Genomic DNA, 26,882 nt, shown 5'->3' on the forward strand with positions numbered 1-26,882 from the left:
GGGTGTGTTTGCAAGTTTTTTTTGCCAGTCCTGGGGCTTGAACTCATGGCCTAATCTCTATCCCTGAGCCTCTTTGTGCTCAAGGCTAGCGCTCTACCACTTGAGCCCCACTTCCAGCATTTTCTGAGTAGTTTATTAGAGACAAGGGTCTCATGGACTTTTCTGCCGGAGCTGGTTTTGAATCATGTTCCTCAGATCTCAGCTTCCCGAGTAGCTCGAATTACCCGTATGAGCATCTGGTACCTGGTATAAACTTAGTTTTGAGGAAGGTTCAAACTGTTTTCCACAGTAGCTAAGCTAATTTATACCCACACTAGCAGTGCAGAGAGTACTCCAATTTTGTATGATTAATGATGATTAATGATGGTGAACATTTTTAAAAATAGTACTGGGGTTTGACCTCAGAGCTTGTTAGGCAAGCACTCTACCTCCAGCCTTTTGTGCTTTCAGATTAATTTTAGGGTTGACTGTAAACAATAACCTTTTCATCTGTGGCCTTCTGTGTAGCCGAGGTTACAAGTACATGACACTAGATCTGGGTTATTTACTAAGATGGGTGATCTGCTTCCCAAGTAGTTGGAATAACAGGTGTGAACCTCCTCATCTGGCCTTAAGTATTTTTTCATATGCCTGTTGGCCATTTGTGTGTCTTCTTTTTGTTGTTGGGAGACCAAGATTTGAACTCAGTACCTGATGCTTTTTCAGTTTGCTGGCTCTCTACCAAGTTAGTCTCACATCCAACCCCTTGTGTGTGATCTTTGGAGGAATGCCTACTTAGGTACTGAGACAATTTTTAATTTGGTTATTTTTGTTTGTTTAGTTTTTGGAATTGAATTTTCTGAATTCCTAATAGGTTCTGACTTTTCTCAGATATCCAGATTTTATTTGAACATAGTTTATCCTAAAATCATGTTGAAATTTGATCGTTTTTGCCCTAGGTAGTATTGGGAAGGAGGCTTTTGAGAGGTGACTAAGTAGGTAAAAAAGATTAGTGCCTTGTGTGGAGTGGCTTAATTCTCACAGTGCTGAACTTGTTGCCATGAGAGCAGAGTGTTATGAAGTGAGGACACATCTCATACTTTGCCTTGCATTCATCCAATAGTGCAATTTTTTTCTGCCTTTTTACAACAAACCACCAAATGAGGCCACCAGACTTTGGACTTCCAGCCTCCAGAAAAATAAGCAAAATAAACTTCTTCATTAGTATCCAATCACAGATAGCATAACAGGAAATGGAAAAATGCATGTGATTTCCATCCTCAAAACAAAAATAAATTTGTGTTTTTAATAAATTACTCAGTTCCTGTTAGTCTGTTCAAGTAGTAGAAACAGATGATAACAGGGATAGTTACATGGCTCAAGTGGTAGATCATGTGCTATGAAGTATAAAGCCCTGAGTTCCGGTCCTGGTACCCAAAAATTGGAATAAAGTTGGTTTCATCTAAGCTAGAATATTACTTCCTTCCTCCTTCCCTTCCTCCCCTCCTTCATTTGCTCCTTCCTTCCTTTGTTCCTCCCTCTCCCATTTCCCTTCTTTCTTTCTTTCCTTCTTTCTTAAAAAATGTGCAAGTATATAATATACATAATCACTTAGATTATGGAATACATATTATCAACGAAGCTAAGAGATTGCTCTGGGGAGAGAAAAGAATGGAAAACGAATGAGTGTGAATTATTTGCAATACATTTTAAGTACATATGAGGGAAACATGTAGATAGGGAGAGAAATAGCCAGTAGGTGGATAAGGACTAGTTGGAGGTGGTCATGCTGGTGGGGAAGGTAAGGGAGGTTTGATAGTGTCTAAATTGGTTATTTGCACCTATGAAAATGGAACAAGGAAATATTTGGGGGATACTATACTTGAGGAGGGCACCAATATATCACACAAGTATATTTTTTTTGTGTGTCAGTTCTGGGGCTTGAACTCAGGATCTGGGTGCTGTATGCTCAAGGCTAGCATTCTACCACTTGAGCCACAGCTCCACTTTGTACTTTGGGAGGGGGGGTTAATTGGAGATAAGAGTCTCATGAACTTTCATGTTTAGGCTGGTGTCAGACTGAAATCCTCAGATCTCAGCCTCCTAAGTAGTTAGGATTACAGGCATGAGCCACCAGCACCTGGCTACACCAATATTTTTGAAGAAGGAAAACTTACTTTGCTTCACTTTTTTTAATCTTATTCAAATGTATTAAATTCACAAATACTGTCTGTATTTTTGTTGTTTAGCACGCTATTTTGGAGTACATATACATTGTAGAATGGAATAATGGAGCTAAGTAACTGTGTTTCACCTTACCACTTTTATGAGAGTAACACTTCAAATCTCTTTGGGCCTCTTCTTTTTATTGAATTCTAAAACAGGGACAAAAGCATGCATCACTGTACACCTCACCACTTTCATGAAGGTAACACTTCAAATCTCTTTGGGCCTCTTCTTTTTATTGAATTCTAAAACAGGGACAAAAGCATGCAACACTGTACACCTCACCACTTTCATGAAGGTAACACTTCAGATCTCTTTGGGCCTCTTCTTTTTATTGAATTTTAAAACAGGGACAAAAGCATGAACATTGTACATTCAATCCCTACTATAACCCTGTCCCCCGACCCAGGTAAGAGTACTTTCCTCCCTAGAAGTAACCAAAGGTCCAACAAGACATTCATTAGCAGCTGCTGCAAAAATCTACAGTATATGTGTATTGGGGTGGGGTGGGGGATGATGATATAAATGTCAATAAAAATGCCAGAAAGTTTCAGTGCTAGACAGGAAATGTTGGGCACAACAAGACACTGCTTATCCTCCAAGGTAATGTTACCTAGGATTTCCTTGTCAAATGATGAGCTTCCTAAACACCATGTGGGCACCAGACCGGGCAACACAAGATGATGCTCTCAGCTGCATCTCAGTTTCTGCCAGCTCAGTGGCCAAGAACAAAGTCCCTTTTGTTTCTCTAGATACACAGTACAGTCCATACTTGTTACTTATAGTTGCCATGAGACACTGCAATTTCCTACTCCTGTCTAATTTTAACTCTGTACCCATAAGTAATAACTATTTGGTTGGTGTGACACATAGCACAGAGAAGCAATCTACATGATTTATCTGGGCTATTGGTTTCAGAAGTTACAGTCTATGGCTGATTGGCTCCATGGTTTCTGTGTTGAAGGACAGCCTGATGGGTGTGGTGAAGCAGAGCTCCTCACCATATAACATCTTGGATAAAAAGAGTAAGACAAAGGACTCTGGGAAAAGATTCTAACCTCTAAGACAAAACCTCAGTAACCAACCACCTCCAACTAGTCCCTACCTATGAAACTTTTTTCCATCTCCCAGTAATGCCATCAAGTTATGAATTCATCAGGGAATCACTGTATTCCTTAACACAGAGCTTATATAAATTTAATAACTGCTCAAACACTAGAGCTACTGGCTATGGATCAAGGCTTCAAACCAGGATTATGTTTTAGGGCAGGATAGTTTACAAATGTGCCCTAACTCCATTCATTGACCTTTTTCCATCCTGGTCAGTAGTGAACAACACTCTGCTTCAGTTTAATACAAGGTTTGTATCTTTGCCCACTATTACCACTCTATTCATTCACCCTATAACAGACAATATTTAAATTTTTCCTTTTTTGTGTGCTGGTCCTGGGGCTTAAACAAAGGGCCTAGAAGCTGTTCCTGAGTTTTGTGCTCAAGACCAGTGCTCTACCACTTGAGCTACAGTATCATTTTCAGGTTTTGGTGGTTAATTGGTGGTCAGGTCTCATGGGCTTTTCTTCCTGGGCTGTATTTAAAATGCAACTCTTAGATATCAGCCTCTTAGTCAGTAGGATTATAGGCGTGAGCCATGTGAGTTTAGACACAGATGTTTATTCTGAGCTCCATGTACTGGTATCACCTTTACCACTAGACAGTTGAGATGGCTTCCTCAGCCCTGGCCTCTGGCTGTATAGATCTGAGAGTTAGTACAAATCCATGTCTGAGTGAGTAGAGTCAAGGGGGAGGAGGGAAGTAGCAGTTTTGCCACCTTGCTTTCCCACAGGCTGGGGGTTACAAACAACATAAAAAGACAAGCATTCCATGTTGCTTGGTCTGTTGGCATGGATGAGTGTACTTGTGAATAAAAATTTGACACTCTTAGAGGGAAAGATGTGATTCAGGAGGACAGGGAGTAGAGACAGGGCTTTCAATCTTTAAGAGATCAACTGGGTGCGTGGATGACATCTGTCTTTTACCCGTGGATACTTCCAAGTTATAAAACATGAAAGGCATGGGGTAGGATGAAGCTGAAGTCTTCAAACCCAAGGAGAAGTTCAGTGATTTCAAAATGTTGGCATTGTGGCATATTTGGTTGAATGGGATGTTTAAGTCCTCCTGGTGGATGCATGATGATGTGCAGGTTGACTTCCTCAGAGCAGCTGTTTCCCCTGTTGTTTGTAGTAGAATGTTCCCATGGGAGACCACCATACCCAGAGGGAAATGGTAACAGGTAGGATGGGCCCTGGAGCATGGGTCAGGCTCGGTACCACCCTGCCTATCTATTCACTCTGTGTCCCTTCTGGTCCCTGTGTCTCAGAAAGTCACACCCTGAATATTGGGTAGGACAAATCATCACTTCAGAGCCAGAATAAATTAGCCATTCACTTTAATCCTCTACCAGAAAGGTGGGCCTGATCATGTAAGCTATGACTGACCTCTCTCCAGGTGGTTAACTCCTCAAAAGGTTACACAGAAGATTGATGTCTGAGTGAAGTCGTTTGACACAGACTCTGGCACCGAGGCTCTGCCACCAGACTTCTGGGCTAGTTGCAAGTAGGCTATGCTCCAGGCTGGGCCCTACGTTGGAAGGCATGGGGCAATTACTAACTGGTGACAAGGATGGTGTAGAATCCTTGGGAACGAGTTTTGTCAGCCCTGCCATCTCCCTTCAAAGACATGGTCTCCTTGCACCGTATTCAGACTACTCTCAAGTTACTGTAGGGTGCTCAGCACAGGCAGTAGTCTGAGCTGAGCCTTTGTTCTGGACAGGAGTAAGGGTCAGAATCAGTCTCAGGTGAGAGTAGCCCATCCGGACCTCCTGAGACAGAACGATGTGGGAACTCTCACTTCTTTCTGTATCTAGACCCCTTTCCATCATGTCCTCTCCCAGCCACAAGTGAGACTTCCCTACTGAGCCCCAGGTCATGTCCTGCCTCCTACGATACAACTCAGCTCACATGAGTGCAGAGTGAGGTTGGCAGGGCTCTTTGTGAGAGTAGGAAAGGAGCCCGGCTGGCGAGACAATCAGGGCAAAGGCCTGCAGCCCTCACTGTGGCCTGAACAGTTCTCCACACAGGCCCCTAGGCATCACATCACCAAGGCCTTGTGCAGGTGCACGTGCAGGTCCCTGGGCATCACATCATGATAATTGCATCTGGATGGTCTGACCATGGACAACAGATTGAGTGGGTCCCAAAGGTGTGCACTGGAGTGGGCATCTAGCCACAGAAAGAGCTCATGCAGATTATGTGTAGCCTCTGACTTGGCATAGACTCATCCTGAAGGCTGTGCAATGATCTTGACAGCCAAGTAGCTCTCTCCTGGAGACAACTTATTAACCCCTCCACCACACACTCCAGGTGCCCACCCTTATGACATCTCCCATCTAGTGGGAACTCTGCTTATCTTCTTTATTTTTATGCTGGTAGTGGGGCTGGAAATCAGGATCTGGGAGCCATACCTTAGCTTTTTTTCTTGCTCAAGGCTGGTGCTCTCTCCCACTTGTGTTGCAGCTCTATATCTGGCCTTTTGCTGGCTAATGGGAAACAGAAGTGTCAGGAACTTTCCCAAATAGGCTAGCTTCAAACCACAATCTTCAAATCTCAGCCTCCTGAGCATTCAGTGTCTAGGATTACAGACTTGAGCTCCTTGCTCCTGGCTTGCTTATCTTTTTCTTCAATAAATCTTTGCTGTTTTACTTCTCCAGTTGTGTGTGAAGACTCATTCTTCAAGACCACAGAGACAAAGGACCCGATCAAGGTGTGGCTGGCAGTGTTTCAGTATCATTTGCCTGCCCTTGAGTAGCCCAAGCGAAGTCTCACCTGAACCAGGTGCCAGGGCTCCGTGGACTTGGCTTCTCAACATGTCCTTTAATTTTACTAGGAGAAAACTTAATATCCTCCTGGGATTCCAGCTAGGGCCAAGGAGTTTATTTTCTTCATTATGGATATTCTGCCTGTGTGAGATGGAATCACATTGTGGTTCTGATCTGCATATCCTTTGTGGCTAAGGATGTTGACTATTCATTTAACTATTTACTATGGTTTTGGGTTTCTGATAGGATCTGTCCAATTCATTTTCCTATTTATTAATTGGAATGTTTGTTCTTTTGGTGGTTATTTTTTATTTCCCTCTTGTTAGAAAGTTTAAGTAATTCTTATATTTTTAATTTTTTAGTTATTATTATAAAGGTGACATATCGAGCAGTTACAGTTTCATTAGGTAAAGAATTTATTTTTTGGGTCAATGTTACCACTTCCCTTACTTTCTCCCTCTTTATCCACCTTGATTTTTTCTTCCTCACCCACAAGTTGTATACTGTAGTTCATTTTCAACATTATTATTATTATTATTATTATTATTATTATTATTATTATTATTATTATTTTAGTCCTTGATTAGCATCCATTAACAGTAGAAGGGAGTTTTCATGGTGATAGTTCCAGGTATGAGTACAGTGTATTTTGAGCAAGTTCTCCTTTTTTCTTGTATTCCCTTATTCCCCTTCAACCATTGTCCAATTTTTCTAAACCAGTGATTCTTTTCTTTCCGTTATTGGGCAGGCATAGTGGGTGCAGCTTGGGCGAGGTGGGGTGAGGTGTCAGTGGAACAAGGTGCAGTGAGAGCAGGGCAGCAAGAAGAGGCCCAGCAGGCCTGAAGCAGCTAGAAGGCTATGGACTAGGCGCATCTCCATGGTACTGTGGCTTGCAGCTGAAGGCTCTGCTTGCCTCCACTGCCTCTGCTTGCTGCAGAAGCTGCCCCTCCCCCACCACCTCCATTTCTGCTGCTTCTTGTTCCTCCTGCCACAGATTGCCTCTATCTTAGCATCCCTTCCCACAGCTTGCCCTTCACTGTCCCCGCTGAGGCCACTTGCCCATGTCCACAGTTGCTGCCACCACCACCATTTTCACAGGAATATACATGTATACATGTATAAAATACATGTGTGTATTTTGATCCGCATCACCTACCAGTATCTTGTCCTTTCCTCATCATTCTTACTGTTCAACAGACAGTCCTTTAGTAATACTTGTGTCCTTTCACCAAGATATTATGAGACAGGAAGGGAACAAATGGAGGAGAAGAAGTGGTGACATTGATCAAGATGCACTCACAACCTGAAATAGAGAATTTCAACCTCTTTGTACAAAAACAATCTTTTTAAAAAGCCATAGTTGTCACCAAGGTCCTTATCATCATATCATCATCAACAGTATTTTATATTTAAATTCACACAAGATGATGTTTAACTTTTTAAATTCTTTTTATTTTATTTTATTTTATTTGTGAACATATTGTACAGAGGGGTTACAATTACATGGGCAGGATAATGCGTACATTTCTTACCAAGCATTGCAGCCTCCTCCTTTGTTTACCCTTCACATCCCTTCCCAGCCTCCCCCCACCCCCCAATACTCCCCCCCCCGCACCAACGTTGTAAAGCCCGTTTTCGACATTGACAACTTGTACTTCTCATTGTTGCAACAGGTCCACCTGTATCCTTAAACGACTTGTTTTTCCCCATCTCCTCCACAAGTTATACTGACATCAAATATAGTGAAAGCAGGTGTTATACTGTGGGGGAGGGACATACAAAGCAACAAAGAAATAATCTTATAAATACATTAGAAACACATGCATGAAAGAAAATAACGTTAAAATACATATCTAAGGGTTCATTTTCCTAACATCACATTATCTGACCTTTTCCGCTTGACTCATACATATACTAGATATTGCAAATAAGGGAAACCATGGGACCTATGTTTCTTTGGGCCTGGCTTACTTCACTTAATATAATTTTTTCCAAGTTTTTCCATTTCCTAACAAATGGGGCAATGTCATTCTTTCTGATGGAGTCATAGAATTCCATTGTGTATATATACCACATTTTCTTGATCCATTCATCTACTGAGGGGCATCTGGGTTGGTTCCATATCTTAGCTATGGTAAATAATGCTGCAATAAACATAATTGTGCTGGTAGCTTTAGTGTGGTCTTGTTTGTAAACATTTGGGTAAATGCCCAAAAGTGGGATTGCTGGGTCATAGGGGAGCTCTATGTGAAGTCTTTTGAGGAACCTCCATACTGCTTTCCAAAGTGGTTGAACAAGTTTACATTCCCACCAACAATGAAGTAAGGTTCCTTTCTGTCCACATCCCCTCCAGCATCTGTTGTTGTTAGAGTTCTTGATTTTTGCCATTCTAACTGGAGTGAGGTGGTATCTCAATGTTGTTTTGATTTGCATTTCTTTTATGGCTAGGGATGTTGAGCATTTCTTCATGTGTTTAGTGGCCATCCTTCTTTCTTCTTCAGAGAAGTTTCTCTTTAAGTCTTTAGCCCACTTATTTGTTTGGCAGTTGTTTCATTGAGGATTTGTTGTTGGGGGATTTAATTTGTTGAGTTCCAAGTATATTTTAGATATGAGACCCTTGTCCGTTGTATGGCTAGTGAAGATCTTCTCCCAATTTGTGGGCTTTCTATTGATCTTGCTAGCTATGTCCTTTGCCATGCAGAAGCTCTGCAACTTCATGCAATCCCATTTGTACAACCTTTCTTTGATTTGTTGTGTTTCTGGGTCTCCATTCAGAAAATTTCGGCCTGAGCCAAGGAGACCTAGGGTTTCTCCTATTCCATCCTGTAATGTTTTCAGAATGTCTGCTTTGACTTGAAGGTCTTTGATCCATTTGGAGTTGATTCTGGTGCGGGGTGATATATAAGGATCTAGCTTTAGTTTTCCACAAGTAGTTAACCAATTTTGCCAGCACCATTTACTGAAGAGGCTGTCTTTCTTCCATTCTATTGTTTTAGCTCCCTTATCGAAAATTAGATGGCTATAGGTCTGTTTAACTTTTTTAATTCTTGGCACATGTGGGATAATATTCCCAAGTGGCTGGCAAAGAAAATGGGACTGCCCTATACAGTTCAGATCCTGCCTTGCCTCCTACTATTTGGCTCAGAGTGAGCACACAGTGAGGTTGACTGGGCGATGTGCCTTGCCTGCCCTCAGTGCAAGGTACCGTAGAGCCCCAAAGTCCCACCTGGACCAGCTGCCCGGGCTCCCTGGACTTTATTTCCCAACGTGATCTTTTACTGTGCTGGCACAAAACATGATGTGTTCCTGAGTCTCCAGCTAGTGCCCAAGTGTCCTTGAAGCCAGCAAGCCAGTCAACAACAATGAGTCAGACCAATTCTCCCAGACTATCCAAAGGCCCAGCGCCTTGCTGGCTTCCCTCTGGCATCTGTGAGGCCCTATTCCCAGTAGGAAATTGTCCTAGTAAGTGACACTCACATATTCTAGTCTTTGCTGTCACACATTCCTGGTTGACTTCCATCCACATCAGGCCCATCTGTCCTCCACCTCCAAGAACTCCTTTTCCCATCCACATTTCCTCATTATCCTTATCCTCTTCTTAGAGAAAAACAAAGCTACCTGCTTGAAGTGGTCCATTCTGTAAGTTGTGGCCTTCAGCTTAGCCCCGGGAGCCCTCCCTGGGCTGTTATTCCAGTGTGTACTGTTCTAATATCCGTAATGGGAATGGAGGTCTGGTGGCCCTAGAGGGTACAAGTCCTGCTAACCATCACTCAGAGTATAAAACCCAACGTTGGCAGCCCTGGTCCACAGTGCCCTGTACCTTCAGAAGTCCCATATGAGCTCCCAAGAAGGAAACCAATCCAGTATTGTCTAGGGCTGAACGATAGAGCAAAGAGGTTCCCATTCAGAAGACATAAGGAATTTAAATGCTGACTAGATGTTGGTGGTGGGTCCATAGCAGTACCCTTTTAATACTATTGTTTGATATATATATGCATTCATGATTGTAAGAATTACATCTCAGATGGGTATAGAAATTTCCTCTTTAAATATGAGAATTTTCTTTTACCTCTATATTTTTTTCATTCTCTGGGCTTGAACTCAGAACCTGGGTCCTGTTGCTGAGCTCCTTTCACTCAGGTCGAGTGCTCTAGTACGTTGAGCCACAGTGCCTCTTCTGGATTTTTGGTGATTAATTGGAGATAGGAGTCTCATGGACTTTTCTGACTGGGCTAGCTTTGGACCAGGATCCTTAGATCTCAGCCTCCGGAGTAGTTAAGATTACAGATGTGAGTCACTAGTGCCTTGCTTGCCTCTAATTTTCATTGTGCAGAATTAAACGTCTAATTTTCTAAAGCAATTTAAATGTGTACAGTGATAATTTCTATTTAGTCATACAATATCACAAATTTTGGTTCTATCATTTGTGAGAATTAGTTTGTTGATAGTCTGGTTCTTGCTCTTGCTTCTATGTGAGAAGTTTGTGATTGACGAGAGATATTCCTCTCATAAGGTATACTTATGATTTGGTATAATTGTTCTTCCTACTACTTACTGCATATAGAGGATCTTTTATTTTAAAATTTTTATAGGATTCAAGTGAAACTATTTGTTTGGAGAATATCTTGAGAATTCAGTGAGGAAATGTGTCATTTGTTGGTTAAATTTATTGAGGGACTGTGTTTGTTGTGTGGTAGAGTACTTTCTGATGCACAGGAGGCCCTAAATTTCATTCCAGCTCTACTGTCCACAACACACATGCCACAACAGAAGGTTTGCCTACTTATATATTTTTATTATGCTCATGAAATAATTTGTTTTCTTCCTACATGCATCAGGATTTTAAGTGATATTTTTAGAATATTTGACTATTTCTGTACTTTTAAGTTGCAACAAAGTGGTCATATTACTCTATATTCCCTCAAAATCTCTGGCCTCCAGGATACTTAGAAAGGTATTGCAATTACCTCCTACACATTAGTTTCACAAGTGGTAGCATTTTATTACAACTCTTTTATCCCTATCTCACTCTCTCTTCCGTGTGTGTGTGTGTGTGTGTGTGTGTGTGTGTGTGTGTGTGTGTATGTGTGTGTGTGTGTGTGTGTATGCGTTCATGCATTTGCATCCTTATTGTGTGTTGCTGGTACTGGGGCTTGAAATGTGGGTCTCAAGCTGTCATCCCACTTTTTAACTAACAGGTTCCTTTCTACTATTTTGGCCACAGCTTCACTTCTGCCTCTTTGCTACTTAATTGGAGATAAGAACCTCCTGGATTTTTCTGCCTAGGTTTGTTTCAAGCTGGGATTCTAATATTTCACACCTAGCATTATAGGTTTGAGCCACTGGTAACGGCTATTTTGTGTTTTAATTTTTTATTAATGTTTGTTAATATTACATGGGTATTTCATTATAGTAATTCTATAGATGTGTACAATATAATAGACTTAAAACAAGTTTTTATATTCCATTCAACCCTTGTTTCCCATCCTCTACTTTTTCAGACAGCGTTTAGTGAGTTTCATCTGACTATCTTCACAAAAGTTCTTCTATTATTCTTGACTCATCTTCACCCCACCAAGTACCATCTCCTTCCTTCTCCTTACTCCTATTGATGCCCATTGACAGGCTCCAATTATACTCATGTCTAGTCATCTTTATCATCATCATTATCATCAATAGTAGAGATAGCATCATCACTGGTAGCATTTTAGTTCTAATGCTACATGTAAATCAACACAGGTCATATTTGTCTTTTGATCTGCAGTTCCATCCCTTTCCTGCAAATGGCATGACTCCTTATGTCCTGGTAACAGCTGTTGGTTAAAGGGACTTTTACAGCCTAGGGGATGGCTAGGCTCCCATTTATTCAACACATTTCCTGGCTTCTGTCTTAAAGGCTATCAAGCATTTGAGCCCAAGGTAATACTAAAAGGCATCTAACTTGGGAGAGCAGAGGCAGCAGGGAGTTGTGTACTGGCTGATGGAGAACTGAGTGACAAATCATTTGCCTGCTGGTCTCTGTGCTTACAGTCTCCATAGTTACAGAACAGATGCTCAGTCTTCCTGCCTGTGGAGAAGAGGAGGCTATGGCGATAGTGGAATTCAGAAGGTCTGGGGGCAGGTCCCTGGCTCACATCATCTTCTACACATGCACCCAGGAGGCAGGCCCTGGAGAGTGATGACAAAGCCCAGCAGAAGATTGGTCTTTGCTTCTGCCTCAATCAAAAAATGAGAGTTGCTTTATTTTTATTTTTTACTTTTTGTAACGGGAGTTGCTTTTGGCCAAGAAGGGTGTGACCTCTGACCACTAAGTGCCCTTCACTGCTGCCACAGTGGCCTGATGCTGAAACTTCTCTGTGGGACCCACTTTCTCCTGGACCCACTATCATGGCCATCTCTCACACAGATTAGTGGCTAGGGAGTCCCAAGTCTCCCAGAGCAATGAAGATTTGTGTTTTTACATTCCCAGACCATCTCTGTCTTAAGCCATAGGCCCATTAAATGGCAGAATGTCTTTCTTCACTGAGGCTAGCCTTCCAGAGTGGAGCAGTCTGTCTCACCAGTGACATAGTAGGTTAAAGGCTTATGAGAGATGTGGGCTTGTTGTGTTGCTAGAATTTCCAATCTTTTGCATTGTCCATCTCACCTTGTAATCACACCGTCAGCCTCCTTTTTCTTGCAGTGAAAACAGAGATGGACTTGGAACTGTTTGCAGTTTTTCTGTTTTCTTGGCCACTATGAGCTTTCCTGTTGTTCTGCTTCCTCTTTAATGATTTCCAGCACTTTCCTCTCTTTCTCTCTTCAGAATACAGTTTTTATTGTTACTTAACTCTTCTCATTCAGGGAACTAAATGGTCTGCTTTAAATTATATCTAGAATCACGAGGGTTACTTGAAGTGTTATGAGACACTATCATTAAATATTTCAGTGTTTGTCTTAAGAACAGTGTTCAACCTGGCCATCAGTGGCTCATGCCTATAATCCTAGCTACTCAGGAGGCTGAGATCTGTGGATGGAGGTTTGAATGCAGCCCAGAGAGAAAATTCCTTGAGAATCTTATGACCAATTAGTCACCAATAAGCCAGAAGTGGAGTAGTGTCTCAAGCAGTCGAGTACTAGCTTTGAGCAAAAAAGGTTCGGACAGTGCACAGGCTCTGAGTTCATGCCCCAGGACAAGCACTCTCACACAAAAAAGTCTTCTAGAAAATCTCATGCAGTAATTACAAGAAAAATATTGAATATTGAAGTGGTATAGAACCCTAACACATGACCACAGGAAACATGTGCTGATGGTCCCAATATTGTCCTTCTTGTGTGCTCTCTAAAAGTCCTGTTCCCAGTCACAGGTCAGGCATTATGTTGTTCCATTTCCAAGTCTTCTCAGTGTCCTCTCCTAATTATCATTTTATTTTCCTTTTTCTTTTTAACACCTAATGATTATACTTATTAATGTGGTATAATGTTGCCCTCCATGGATCCAGTGAGTACTGATGAAATCAATGTAACTAGGATTTCTACCTCTTTGTCATTTCCCTGCTTGGAGGCTTTGAGTTCCTCTCTACTTGACCTTCACAAGTATAGGTTACTTTAAACTGTAATCATCCATTGTGTTTAATAATACTCAAATAGTTCTTTACTCTGTCATTTATAGGTTTTATTAGCCATTGTCGAACATCTTTGTATAGCTCCTGCCACCTATCCATCCCAGCTTTCATAATTATTATTTCACTTTCTTTTATTTTGATATCAGCCTTTAGCTTTTCCTTCTTCTTCATTTTTTATTCTAATCCTGAGGAGGCTTGAACCCAGAGCCTGGGTGCTGTCCCTGAGCGGTTTTGACCAAGGCTAGCACTCTATCACTTGAGCCACAGCTGCACTTCTGGCATATTTGGCAGTCAATTAAAGATAGGAGTCTCACAGACTTTCCTGCCTGGAATCTCTTTAGACAGTGATCCTCAGATGTATGCCTCCTGAGTAGCTAGGATTACAGACTTAAGCCACTTGCACTGGGTCCTTTTAGCTTTTCTTATGAGGGAGATAAATCTGTCCATTTGTCTGTAGTTTACTTCATTTATTGCCTTCTAGGTCCATCTATTTTGCCAAAGATGACACAACACAATTTGTTCTCTTTAAGGCTAAATAACTTTTCATTGAATATATATATAGATATAGATATAGATATAGATATAGATATAAATATAGATAGATAGATAGATAGATAGATAGATACATACATACATACATACATACATACATACATACATATGCTTTTATTTAACACTTGATTGTACTAATGTGTCTGTGTGAATTTGCCATTCGTGGATCAAGTGTGTACTGATGAAATTAGTATAATAAGGAATTCTGCCTCCTTGTCATTTCCCTGTTTGGAGGCTTTGACTTCCTCTCCTCTCCCCCTCCTCCCTTCTCCTCCCCCCTCTGTGTGTGTGTGTGTGTGTGTGTGTGTGTGTGTGTGTGTGTGTGTGTGTTATAGTTTTGCTTTACTTACACATCAATGAATACCTCTAGACAAAACATATATTGATGTTTGTGAATAGTGGTCTCTTTCTTTTTTTCTGTTTTTTTTTCCATAGGTGAAAAGATTTTAATTTTTTATCATTATTAAAAAGGCGATGATTACATTACACAAGTAATGCAATCAGTACATTTATTTTTACAAACTGTTATCCCAGCCTTTACATTGTAATGTTCATTTCTAACATAGTGCCAAGTGAATATCAATGGTGCATTACTCATCATTTGTATTGCTGTTTTTGTGATTCCCTTTCCCTACCACGGATCAAATAAACTTATATACAAGACACAGGGTACAGAAAACTAATAAAGAAAAAAAAGAGAAAGGAAAAAAAGAGAAAAAGAGAAAGAAATAACTACATACAAAATATAATAAGAACTTCTATTTTCCAATTCTTGGAGTTCATATTGATACATTTCATTATATATGGTCCCATGCACATAGCAATTGGGTTATTGAGATCCCCTGTTAAGAATATCATAGACTTGTTTGCTTCGGCAGCACATATACTAAAATTGGAACGATACAGAGAAGATTAGCATGGCCCCTGCGCAAGGATGACACGCAAATTCGTGAAGCATTTCATATTTTTAAAGACTTAAAGAGAAACTTCTCTGAAGAAGAAAGAAGGATGGCCAATAGACACATGAAGAAATGTTCAACATCCCTAGCCATAAAAGAAATGCAAATCAAAACAACATTGAGATATCACCTCACTCCAGTTAGAACGGCAAAATCAAGAACTCTAACAACAACAGATGCTGGAGGGGATGTGGACAGAAAGGAACTTTACTTCATTGTTGGTGGGAATGTAAACTTGTTCAACCACTTTAGAAAGCAGTATGGAGGTTCCTCAAAAGATTCCACACAAAGCTCCCCTATGACCCAGCAATCCCACTTTTGGGCATTTACCCAAATGTTTACAAACAAGACCACACTAAAGCTACCAGCACAATTATGTTTATTGCAGCATTATTTACCATAGCTAAGATATGGAACCAACCCAGATGCCCCTCAGTAGATGAATGGATCAAGAAAATGTGGTATATACATACACAATGGAATTCTATGCCTCCATCACAAAGAATGACATTGCCCCATTTGTTAGGAAATGGAAAAACTTGGAAAAAATTATATTAAGTGAAGTAAGCCAGGCCCAAAGAAACATAGGTCCCATGGTTTCCCTTATTTGTAATATCTAGTATATGTATGAGTCAAGCGGAAATGGTCAGATAATGTGATGTCAGGAAAATGAACCCTTAGATGTGTATTTTAATGTTTTTTTCTTTCATGCATGTGTTTCTAACGCATTTATAAGATTATCTCTTTGTTGCTTTGTATGTCCCTCCCCCACAGTATAAACCCTGCTTTTACTATATTTGATGTCATTATAACTTGTGGAGTAGATGGGGAAAAACCAGTTGTTTAAGGATACAGGTGGACCTGTTGCAACAATGAGAAGTACAAGTTGTCATGTCCAAAACGAGCTTTACAACGTCAGTGGGGGGGGAAGGGGGGGAAGGAGAAGGATTGGGATGGGGGGAGGGGGGAGGTTGGGAAGGTATGTGAAGGGTAAACAAAGGAGGAGGCTGCAATGCTTGGTAAGAAATGTACGCATTATCCTGCCCATGTAATTGTAACTCCTCTGTACAGTATGTTCACAAATAAAATTAAATTAAAAAAAAAAAAAAGAATAGCATAGACTTGGAAGTGGCATTGTGGCTCAAGTGGTATAGTACTTGTCTTGAGCTAAAGAGCTGAGGGACAGCGCCCAGGCCCAGAGTTCAAGCTCCATGACTGACAAAAAAAGCTAAAATTTAGAGGATAAACAAAGGAGGGGGAAACAGTGCTCGATAGGATACAGTTACTCATGTAGCTGTAACCCCTTTGTATATCATCTTTACAATAAAAACGTATATTAATAAAAAAGAATATCATAGACTTGTTCTAGTTATTACAAATGAGAGAAACCATGCAACCTACATTTCTTTGGGTCTGGCTTACTTCATTGAACATATTTTTTTCCAAGTCTTTCCATTTCCATATGAATGTGGCAATGTCATTGTTTCTGATGGCAGTATAGAACTTCTTGATCTATTCATCCTCTCTCTCTCTCTCTCTCTCTCTCTCTCTCTCTCTCTCTCTCTCTCTCTCTCTCTCTCTCTCTCTCTCTCTCTCCCTCCCTCTCATTGAATCTCTCTCTTTGACTTGAAATCAGGGCCTAGGTACTGCTGCCTAGCTTTTTCACTCAACACTGGCACTCTACAATTTGAATCACATCTCTAATTCTGATTTTTTGCTGGTTGATTTGATATAAGGGTCTAATGGACTTTTCAGCCTGGTATAGCTTCGAACAGCGATTCTTAGCCTTCTGAATATTTGGGATGACAGGCATGAACACTGGGCCAGGCTTCTAATTGATTGTTTAATAATTGTTTTTAGTACTTGGGCAGTTCAGAGCTTGGGTTTTCTACTTAATACAGAGCTCTACCACTTGAACCATAGCTCTACCTCTGGCCATTTTTGAGGTTTTATTAGAGATAAGAGTCTTTAAGGACTCTCCTGCCAAGGCTGGCTTTGAACTGTAAACCTAAGTCCTATTCTCCTGAGTAGCTAGTATTCTTCTTTAATATTTTGATTATATTTCCTTTCCATAAATTAGAAGTGAGACAGCTGGAACAGATGGTAAACATATAGTTTGAGGAGGGTCATTCATACTATTCTCTACAGTAGTTATTCTAATTTTTATTCCCACTAATATTACAGACTCCTTTTCTCAGCATTCCTGCCAGAATCTATCATCTTCAGGCTTTTTTCATAGTAGGATTAGGGAAAACCACTGATTTTTCTTTCCCTTATGATTTACGATTAATGATGTTGAACATTTTCTTTTTTTACAGTACTGGAGTTTGCATTCTCAGAGGTTTAAGCTCATTAGACAAAAACTCTACTACTTGTGCCATGCCTCTAGAACCTCTGGCCTACAATTTTTAGAGCTGCCTTTAGAGCACACTTTCCTGTCTATGGGCTCCTGTGTAACTGAGATCACAGGTGCATGCCACTATATCTGGGTTATTTATTAACATGGAGTCTTTCTAACTTTTTGCTTTTGCTGGCTTCAAACTGCAATACTCCTGATCTATGCATCCTAAGTCGGTTTAGTAACATACATAAGCCACTTCACCTAGTCCTGAGCATTTTTTTCATCTATTTGTTGGCCATTTGTGTCTTCTTTAAAGAGATCTTTTTTTCTTTTTTTTTTCTTTTTTGTTGTTGTTGGTCGTGGGGCTTGAACTCTGGGCCTGGGCGCTGTCCCTCAGCTCTTCAGCTCAAGGCGAGCGCTCTACCACTTGAGCTACAGCGCCACTTTCGGTTTTCTGGTGGTTTATTGGAGATAGGAGTCTCACGGTCTCTCTTGCCCTGGCTGGCTTTGAACCGCGATCCTCAGATCTCAGCCTCCTGAGTAGCTAGGATTACAGGCGTGAGCCACCAGTGCCCGGCGAGATCTTTTTTTTTAATTGTGAGAATACCGTACAGAGGAGTTACAATTACTTAGGCAAGATAATGAGTACATTTCTTATCAAGCATTGTTGCCTCCTCATTGTTTCCCCTTCCCATCCCTTCCAATCCTCCCCCCAAACCCCCCACCCAATCCTCCCCCATCCCCCACCCCCCACCAAAGTTGTAAAGTTTGTTTTTCCACATAATGACTTGTACATCTCATTGTTGCAATGGGTCCATCTATATCCCTAGTTAAATGATTTGTTTTTTTCCTTTCCCCTCCACAAATTATACCAACATCAAATACAGTGAAAGTATGGGTTATACTGTGGGGGAGGAACATACAAAGCAACATAGGAATCATCTTATAAATATGATAGAAACAATTGCATGAAAGGAAAAAAAAACAAAAAAACATTTGAATATTTATCTTGGGGTTCATTCCACTAACATCAACTTATCTGACCTTTTCTGCTTGACTCAGACATATACTGGTTATTGCAAATAAGGGAAACCATGGGATCTATGTTTCTTTGGGCCTGGCTTACTTCACTTAATATAATTTTTTCCAAGTTTTTCCATTTCCTAACAAATGGGGCAATGTCATTCTTTCTGATGGAGGCATAGAATTCCATTGTGTATGTATATACCACATTTTCTTGATCCATTCATCTACTGAGGGGCATCTGGGTTGGTTCCATATCTTAGCTCTGGTAAATAATGCTGCAATAAACATAATTGTGCTGGTAGCTTTAGTGTGGTCTTGTTTGTGATCATTTGGGTAAATGCCCAAAAGTGGGATTGCTGGGTCATAGGGGAGCTTTGTGTGGAGTCTTTTCAGGAACCTCCATACTGCTTTCTAAAGTGGTTGAACAAGTTTACATTCCCACCAACAATGCAGTAAGGTTCCCTTCTGTCCGCATCCCCTCCAGCATCTGTTGTTATTAAAAGTTCTTGATTATAGCCATTCTAAATGGGGTGAGGTGGTATCTCAATGTTGTTTTGATTTGCATTTCCTTTACTTCATGTGTCTATTGGCCACCCTTCTTTCCTCTTCAGAGAAGTTTCTCTTTAAGTCTTTAGCCCACTTGTTTATTGGGCAGTTGTTTCTTTGAGGATTTGTTGTTGGGGGATTCAATTTTTTGAGTTCCAGGTATATTTTAGATATGAGACCCTTGTCCGTTGTATGGCTAGTGAAGATCTTCTCCCAATCTGTGGGCTTTCTATTGATCTTGCTAGCTATGTCTTTGCCATGCAGAAGCTCTGCAGCTTCATGCAATCCCATTTATCCACCCTTTCTTTGATTTGTTGTGTTTCTAGGTCTCTATTAAGAAAATTTCGGCCTGTGCCAAGGAGACCTAGGGTTTCTCCTATTGCATCCTGTAATGTTTTCAGTGTCTGCTTTGACTCCGAGGTCTTTGATCCATTTGGAGTTGAGTCTGGTGCAACGTGATATATAAGAATCTAGCTTTAGTTTTCTACAAGTAGTTAACCAATTTTGCCAGCACCATTTACTGAAGAGGCTGTCTTTCTTCCATTCTAATTTTTTTAGCTCCCTTATGGAAGATTAAATGGTTATGGGTCTGTGGGTTCATTTCTGGGTTTTCAAGTCTATTCCATTGGTCCTCAGGTCTGTTCTTGTGCCAGTACCAAGCTGTTTTGATTTCTATGGCTTTCTAGTAGAGTTTGAAATTTGGTATTGATATTCCTCCAGCACTGTTCTTTCTATTAAGGATCGTTTTTGCTATTCGGGGTCATTTATTGTTCCATATGAATTTTTGGATTGCCTCTTCTATTTCCTTGAAGAATGAGGTTGGAATATTGATAGGTATCCCATTGAATTTGTAGATAGCTTTGGGAAGTATTGCTATTTTCACGATGTTGATCTTTCCAATCCAGGAGCATGAGAGTTTTTGCCACTTTCTAAGTTCTGTTTTGAAATCCTTTTTCAGGTTTTTAAAGTTTTCATCATAGAGGTCCTTCATTTCTTTGGTTAAGTTAATTCCTAGGTATTTTATTTATTGGTGGGGCTATTAAGAATTGAGTTGCTTTCCTGATTTCAGCCACACTTTTCTCATTGTTGGCATATAGAAAAGCCATTGATTTTTGAGGGTTAATTTTATACCCTGCCACTTTGCCAAAGTTTTGAATCACCTTGAGTAATTTGGGAGTGGAGTCCATGGGATTCTTTAAATACAAGATCATGTCATCTGCAAATAAGGAGAGTTTTACTTCTTTCCCTATTTGGATCCCCTTTATGTTTGCATCTTGTCTTATTGGTGTAGCTAGGCATTCTAATACTAGATTGAAGAGTAGTGTAGAGAGTGGGCATCCTTGTCTCATTCCTGAGTTTAGAGGAAATGGCTATAGTTTTTCACCTTTGAGTAAAATACTGGCTGTAGGTTTGTCATATACAGCCTTTATTGTATTGGGGATGGTTCCTAGTTTTTCCAGAACCTTCATCATAAAGGGGTGTTGGATCTTGTCAAATACTTTTTCTGCATCTATTGAGATAACCATGTGGTTCTTATCCTTGCTCTTGTTGATGTGATGAATTATGTTAATTGATTTGCGTACATTGTACCAGCTTTGTTTGCATCCCTGAGATGAATCCTGTTTGATCGTGGTGTATGATTTTTTTTTTGGATGAATTGTTGAAGTCCATTGGCCAAAATTTTGTTGAGAAGTTTTGCATCAATGTTCATCAAATATATAGGACTATAGTTCTCTTTCTTTGAGGAGTCTCTGCCTGGTTTTGGGATGAGGGTTATTATAGGTTCATAGAATGAATTTGGTAGTGAACTTTCCCTTTCAATTTCATTGAGGAGTTGAAGGAGTATTGGTGTGAGTTCTGCTTTGAATGCCTTGTAGAATTCCGCTGTTAAACCATCTGGTCCTGGGCTTTTCTTAGATGGGAGGTCTTTTATTGCGCTTTCTATTTCAATGCTTGACACGGGCCTGTTAAGATGGTTTAACTCATCTTGGTTTAGTTTCGGCATGTCGATATTTGCTAGGAAAATGTCCATTTCTGCCAAGTTCTCAAACGTATTAGCAAAAAGGTTTGAGAAGTATTCCCTTATAATGTTCTGAATCTTGGTTGTTTCTGTGGTGATGTTTCCATTCTCATCTCTGAGTTTATTTATTTTGGTATGTTCTCTTCTTTTTCTGATAAGATTTGCTAAGGGTCTGTCTATTTTGTTAATTTTTTCAAAGAACCAACTCTGTTTTGTTGATTCTTTGTATTTTTTTTGGATTTTAATTCATTTAATTCTGATTTAATTTAAATTATTTCTTTCTGTCTACTGGATTGGGGTTTATCTTGCTGCTCTTTTTCAAGGAGGCTCAGCTGTCTCATTAAATTGTTGGTTTCAGATCTCTCCAATTTGTTGATGTAGGAACTCAGAACTACAAACTTGCCTGTAAGTACTGCCTTTGCTGTGTTCCAGAGGGGCTGGTAGTTTGTGTGCTCATTTTTGTTGAATATCATGAACACTTGAATTTCATTTTTAATCTCTTCCATGACCCACTGGTGGTGGTTCAACAGTGTGTTGTTCAGTCTCCATGTGTTACAGGACTTTCTTTGGTGGCTTTTGGTGTTGAGTTCTAATTTTATTCCCTTGTGGTCTGAGAGAATGCAAGGTATAACTTCAATGTTTCTGAATTTGGACAAATTTGCTTTGTGACCTAAAATGTGTTCTATTCTGGAAAATGTTCCATGTGCTGCTGAGAAGAACGTGTATTCTGATGCTGCTGCGTGAAATATTTGGTAGATGTCTGTTAAATCTAGTTGATCTATGCAGTTGTTTAAGTCTGCGGTTTTTCTGTTGACTTTTTTCCAAGTTGATCTACCTAGTGGGGATAGTCGTGTGTTAAAGTCCTCGACAATTAATGTCTTTGGATCTATATGAGATTTGAGAGAAAGTTGTGTTTCTTGGATAAATTTGGGTTCTCCATTGTTTGGCAAATAGAGATTTAGAATTGTAATATCCTCCTGAAGGAGGGATCCCTTAATTAGTATGTAGCGACCTTCTTTATCTCTTCTCACTAATTTTAATTTGAAGTCTATTTTATCTGATATTAGGATTGCAACTCCTGCCTGTTTATGGGGGCCATTTGCTTGGTAGATTTTGTTCCAGCCTTTCACATTCAAAATGTGTTTGTTTTTATGGGCAAGGTGTGACTCCTGAAGGCAACAGATAGAAGGATCTTGCTTTTTAATCCAACTAGACAGTCTATGTCGCTTAATTGGAGAGTTCAGTCCGTTAATGTTAAGAGATAGGACTGAGAGGTATTTGGGAGTTCCTGCCATTTTATCCACCTTCTTGGGTGCTGCGGCAACTGGGTTCTTCCTATGGTTCTTGGATTCTCAGATTGGGTGCGGTTTCTTGGCCTTTATTGTGGCCTTGTTGGTTTTCTATGTGTAGGACATCTTTAAGTATCTTTTGTAGGGCTGGTTTGGTGGAGATATATTGTTTTAATTTTTCTTTGCTATGGAAGGTTTTTATTTGATCTTCGGTTATGAAGCAGAGTTTAGCTGGGTACAGTATTCTTGGTTGATAGTTGTTTGTCTTTAGGGCATGGCATACATCATTCCAGGCTCTTCTTGCTTTAATTGTCTCTGCTGAGAAATCTGAGGTGATTCTAATTGGTTTCCCTTTATAGGTGATTGCTGTTTTCTCCTTGACAGCTTTAAGGATCTTTTCCTTGGTCTGAATTGATCCTGTGCAGATTATAATGTAACAGTAGGATGTCCTGTTCTGGTCTGGTCTATTTGGGGTTCTAAAGTCTTCTTGTATCTGAATAGGCCTATCTTTTTGCATGTTTGGGAAGTTCTCTGCTAGGATCCTGTTAAACAAATTTTCTAGACCATTAACTTCTGTCTCTAGGTGTTCTTCTATACCCATTATCCTCAGATTAGGCCTTCTGATGGTGTCTTCCAAATGTTGAATAGATCTATCATATTTCTTGGAGTTGTCTTGGATGGTTGTATGTTCTTTCTCTATAATATCTAGGTTGTCTTCAATCCCTGAGATTTGATCTTCTGCATGGTCTAACCTGCTGTCAAGACTTTCTACTTTGTTTTCTATTTCTTTTCCAATTGGTTGGCTTTGATGGCTTCAAATTCTTTGTTGGAATTTTGTTCTAGATTTTGTAATAACTTCTTTACTTCCTTAATTTGGTGTTCTGTGTTTATTCTCAAATCACTAAGTTGATTGGTTATGGTTTCCTTGGACTCCCATTCCTTCTGTTGGGCTCCACTGAGCATTCCCTTTGTGGTCTCCCTGATTTCTTTCAGCTCTCTGTTTATGTATTCCATGAATGCCTCCATTGATCTTTGTCTATTCTCATCCTGACCTCTCAGTTCCTGTATTTCTCTTTGATTAGCATCCTCACATTCACGCATTTCCTGTAGTTCTCTTTGAGTGTTCTCAGCCTGTTCATGCCATTCCTGACTTTCTCTTTGTCTGTTCTCAGCCAGCTCACACAATTCCTGTCTATCTCTTTGACTGATCTCAACCTGCTCACTCAATTCCTTTATTTCTCTTTGAGTGTTCTCAATCTGCTCATGAAATTCCTGTATCAATCTTTGAGTAACTTCCTCATGCTCATGAGACTCCTGTATTGATCTTTGGTTTGCCTCCTCTCTTTCCCTATCATGCTCACACTGAGACCTTTGCAGGTTTCACTCTTTTCATTTACCCTGTTTACCTGTTGTGTTTGTAGAGCTTTTTGGGAGCTCTCCTCTGGATCATTCATTATCTGTTCTGTCCCCTTATTGTCATGAGTGGGAGTTGAGATCCCCGGACTTGCCATTTTTCTTGTGTTTTTCCGGCTTGTTCTGCCCATTTGGGATGAGAATAACACCAGTTTTGTGCTAGAACACTATTTTAAGGTAAGCATCAACCAAAGTCTGTAGTTGCACAGTCAAAAGTCTGCAGATACAATCTGGTTCAAGAGATACAATCTACTGAACATCAAACAACTATGTCTTAATGGCCTAAGAACAGCAAAGGAGAAATTGGCAACCGAAATTATTAGGTTTAGGGAAAATGTAGGGAAAAATAGGATTAGAGGGATGTGGGAAGTTGAGGGAGAGTGGAATTAACCATGTCCTTATCTCAAAGAGGGAAATGGATTGGACAGAATGATAGCAGAGAGAGAAAAAAAGAAAAAGAAAAAAAGAAAAAGAAAAAGAAAAAAGAGACAAGAAAAAATGGAAAAACAAAAATTTAAAATTAAAAAGTGAAACCCTTAAAAACTGCAAGTTTGAAGGAGTTGTATTCAGAGAAGAATGGGGATGGGATGAGAGGAGGGGAGGGATAGAAAAGAGACATGAAAAACTAGAAAAATAAAAATGCTTTAAAATATTATATGGGTATAAAGAGGTAATACTATTAAGGAATTTAAGTCTAAGTGGTTTTGAATTGAGTAATAAATTTCTGGATTAAGTGTGTACACAATGGAGGATAAAATCTAATAATCAATGATGGGTATATTTGAGGTTGAGCAGAAGAGCAATTAACTCAAGCAGAAAAGAATGAAAGAGAAGAAGTGAAAAGAATGAAAAAAGAAAGAAAGAAGATCAAAAGGTCAGTAGAGATAAAAAAAAAAGCACACACACATATACACCTAAAGTAAAAATTATACGAGGAAGAAAAGAAAAAAATAATAGAAAACAAAAATTTTAAAAAATTAAAGATAAGGTACAAAAAAAGAGAAAGTTCTTTGATTTTTTTTTGGAGGGGCGGGGATGGGAAGATTCTGTATTTCTCTTGTTTCCATAACCAGTCCCTTGGTGGGGTCTCTGGTCTGCTTGTGGTGTTTGGTTTTCTTGCGGCTTGATTGGTTACTTAAGTCAGTTTGTTTGGGCAGACAGAAAAATGCTCTGCTTTACCCAGAATTTTGTGATCCTCCTCCCAGTTTAGTTCAATGGGAGCGGGATCTGTTTTGAGTATCGCAAAAGAGGAAGATGGCTGTTTCCTCTAGTTTGGAGATAATGAGATGAGGCTAGGTTCTTGGTAGAGTTGAGGCCTATCAGCGAACAGTAGCTTTTCCCTGAGGGGTTAGCTTCTGAGACACTCACAGAGCCCAGCCTGGAGCCATTCTCAGGATTTATGTTTACTGAATTTTAATTGTCTAGGCTGCTGTAGGGAGGGGCAGCCTCTGGCTCTGTTTACCCAGTGAAGAATACCACTCCTGGGGGCAGATTTTCCTCTGCCTGGGGGTGACTTTTTCCTGGGTGGAGTTGAGCTTGTCAGGTCTGGGCAGGTTCCTGTGACCTGCTAAATGACTCTCTCGTTTTCTCCCAAGGCCTGAGTTATGGCTGGCAGCTCAGCCAGGCCTTTGTCAGTATCAAAGCTTGAGATCTCCATGGGGCTGGGAAGGTGGTTCAGTGGTAGAGTGCTTGTCTTGCATGCATGAGACCCTGGGTTCGATTCCTCAGCACCACATAAGCAGATAAAGCCGGAAGTGGTGCTGTGGCTCAAATGGTAAAGTGCTCGCCTTTAGCTGAAGAGCTGAGGGACAGTACCCAGGCCCAGAGTTCAGGTCCCACGACCAAAAAAAAAAAAAAAATGGAGATCTCCGGTAGTGGGGTGGGGGATAGGTGCCTTCCCTCCTCTGCTCCCTGAGAAGGAGTGAGGATGTCAGGCTTCTACTCACGCCGCCAGAGTCTTGGTTCCTGGGTCATCTCTGGTCTGTGATCTGCTCCTTGTCAGTTCTTGCTGGTGTTGAGTAGATTCTGCTCACCCACAGTGTCTGGCGCCTTTGTCTCAGACTCTCTGTGTTGCAGGTATGGCTACAGCAGCCACCGCGGCTGCTGCCACCACAGCTGCCAGCAAGTGCTCAGACCTGTCTCTTTGCCTGGATTTTCCCTCTCTGGCCAAACTCTATGTACTGTGATGGCACACTTGGTGTACTGGCCTAGGACTGTTCAATGGAACACTAAAACTGCTTTCTATGTGAGAGCTTGTTTAGCCTCCAGCTTCTCCTCTGCCATCTTCCTTCTTTAAAGAGATATTTACTGAAGTCCTGCATCCATTTTCAATTTGGTTATTTCCATTCTCATATTTAGTTTTTCTGCATTGAATTGAATTCCTTATATGTTCTGAATCTCTGGGCTTTCTGAAATGCATATTTTAGTGATATTTTCTCTCCAGTTCAGTTGGTTGTCTCTTACTCTGATGACTGCTTTCTTTGCTGTGCAGAATCTTGTTAGTTTGATGTAATACTATTTCTATAGTTTTCGTAATTTCCTGTGCTTTGAAATTTGACATTTTGTACGCAATGAAAATCATTACCTGTGCCAATATGATGAAGTGTTTCTTGTATTTTCTTCTAACATTTTAGGTCTTTGATATATTTGGGGTTGATTTTTATACAGAGCAAGATAGGGGTCACATTTCCAACACTGTGTAAGGATACGGAGCTTCTCCAGCAGAATTCATGAGAAAAGAGTGCCTTTATTCTAATGTATTTCTTGGCTGTAGCATTGAGAATCATTTGTCTGTAGATGTGTGGACTTATTTGTGGGAATCTCTATTATGTTCTTTTGGTTTCTGTATTGATTTTATGCCAGTACCATGCTCTCTTGGTTATTGTAGGCCTGTAATATGTCTTACACTCAGGTTCTATAGATACCCCAGCTTGTTCTCTTTTTGTAAGACTGCTTTGATTATTTGGGTCTTTTGTGATGCCATGTGAATGCAGGTATTGTTTCTTTTTTCTATTTCTATGAAGAGAGCTGGGGGATGTTAGTATTTTCATGAC

At 40.3% G+C, this 26,882-nt stretch overlaps 1 non-coding gene across 1 annotated transcript; it reads left to right on the forward strand.

Annotated features, from left to right (window-relative positions):
- Positions 1-15,099: 15,099 nt before the first annotated feature.
- LOC138840610 (U6 spliceosomal RNA) lies at positions 15,100-15,204 on the forward strand. Its single transcript, XR_011376162.1, has one exon. It is a non-coding gene; the product is annotated as a U6 spliceosomal RNA (small nuclear RNA).
- The last annotated feature ends 11,678 nt before the right edge of the window (positions 15,205-26,882 follow it).

This window comes from Dipodomys merriami, unplaced genomic scaffold (genome assembly GCF_024711535.1).
Source record: "Dipodomys merriami isolate MVZ:Mamm:240054 unplaced genomic scaffold, mDipMer1.0.p SCAF_3, whole genome shotgun sequence".
NCBI classification, from domain to species: Eukaryota; Metazoa; Chordata; class Mammalia; order Rodentia; family Heteromyidae; genus Dipodomys; species Dipodomys merriami.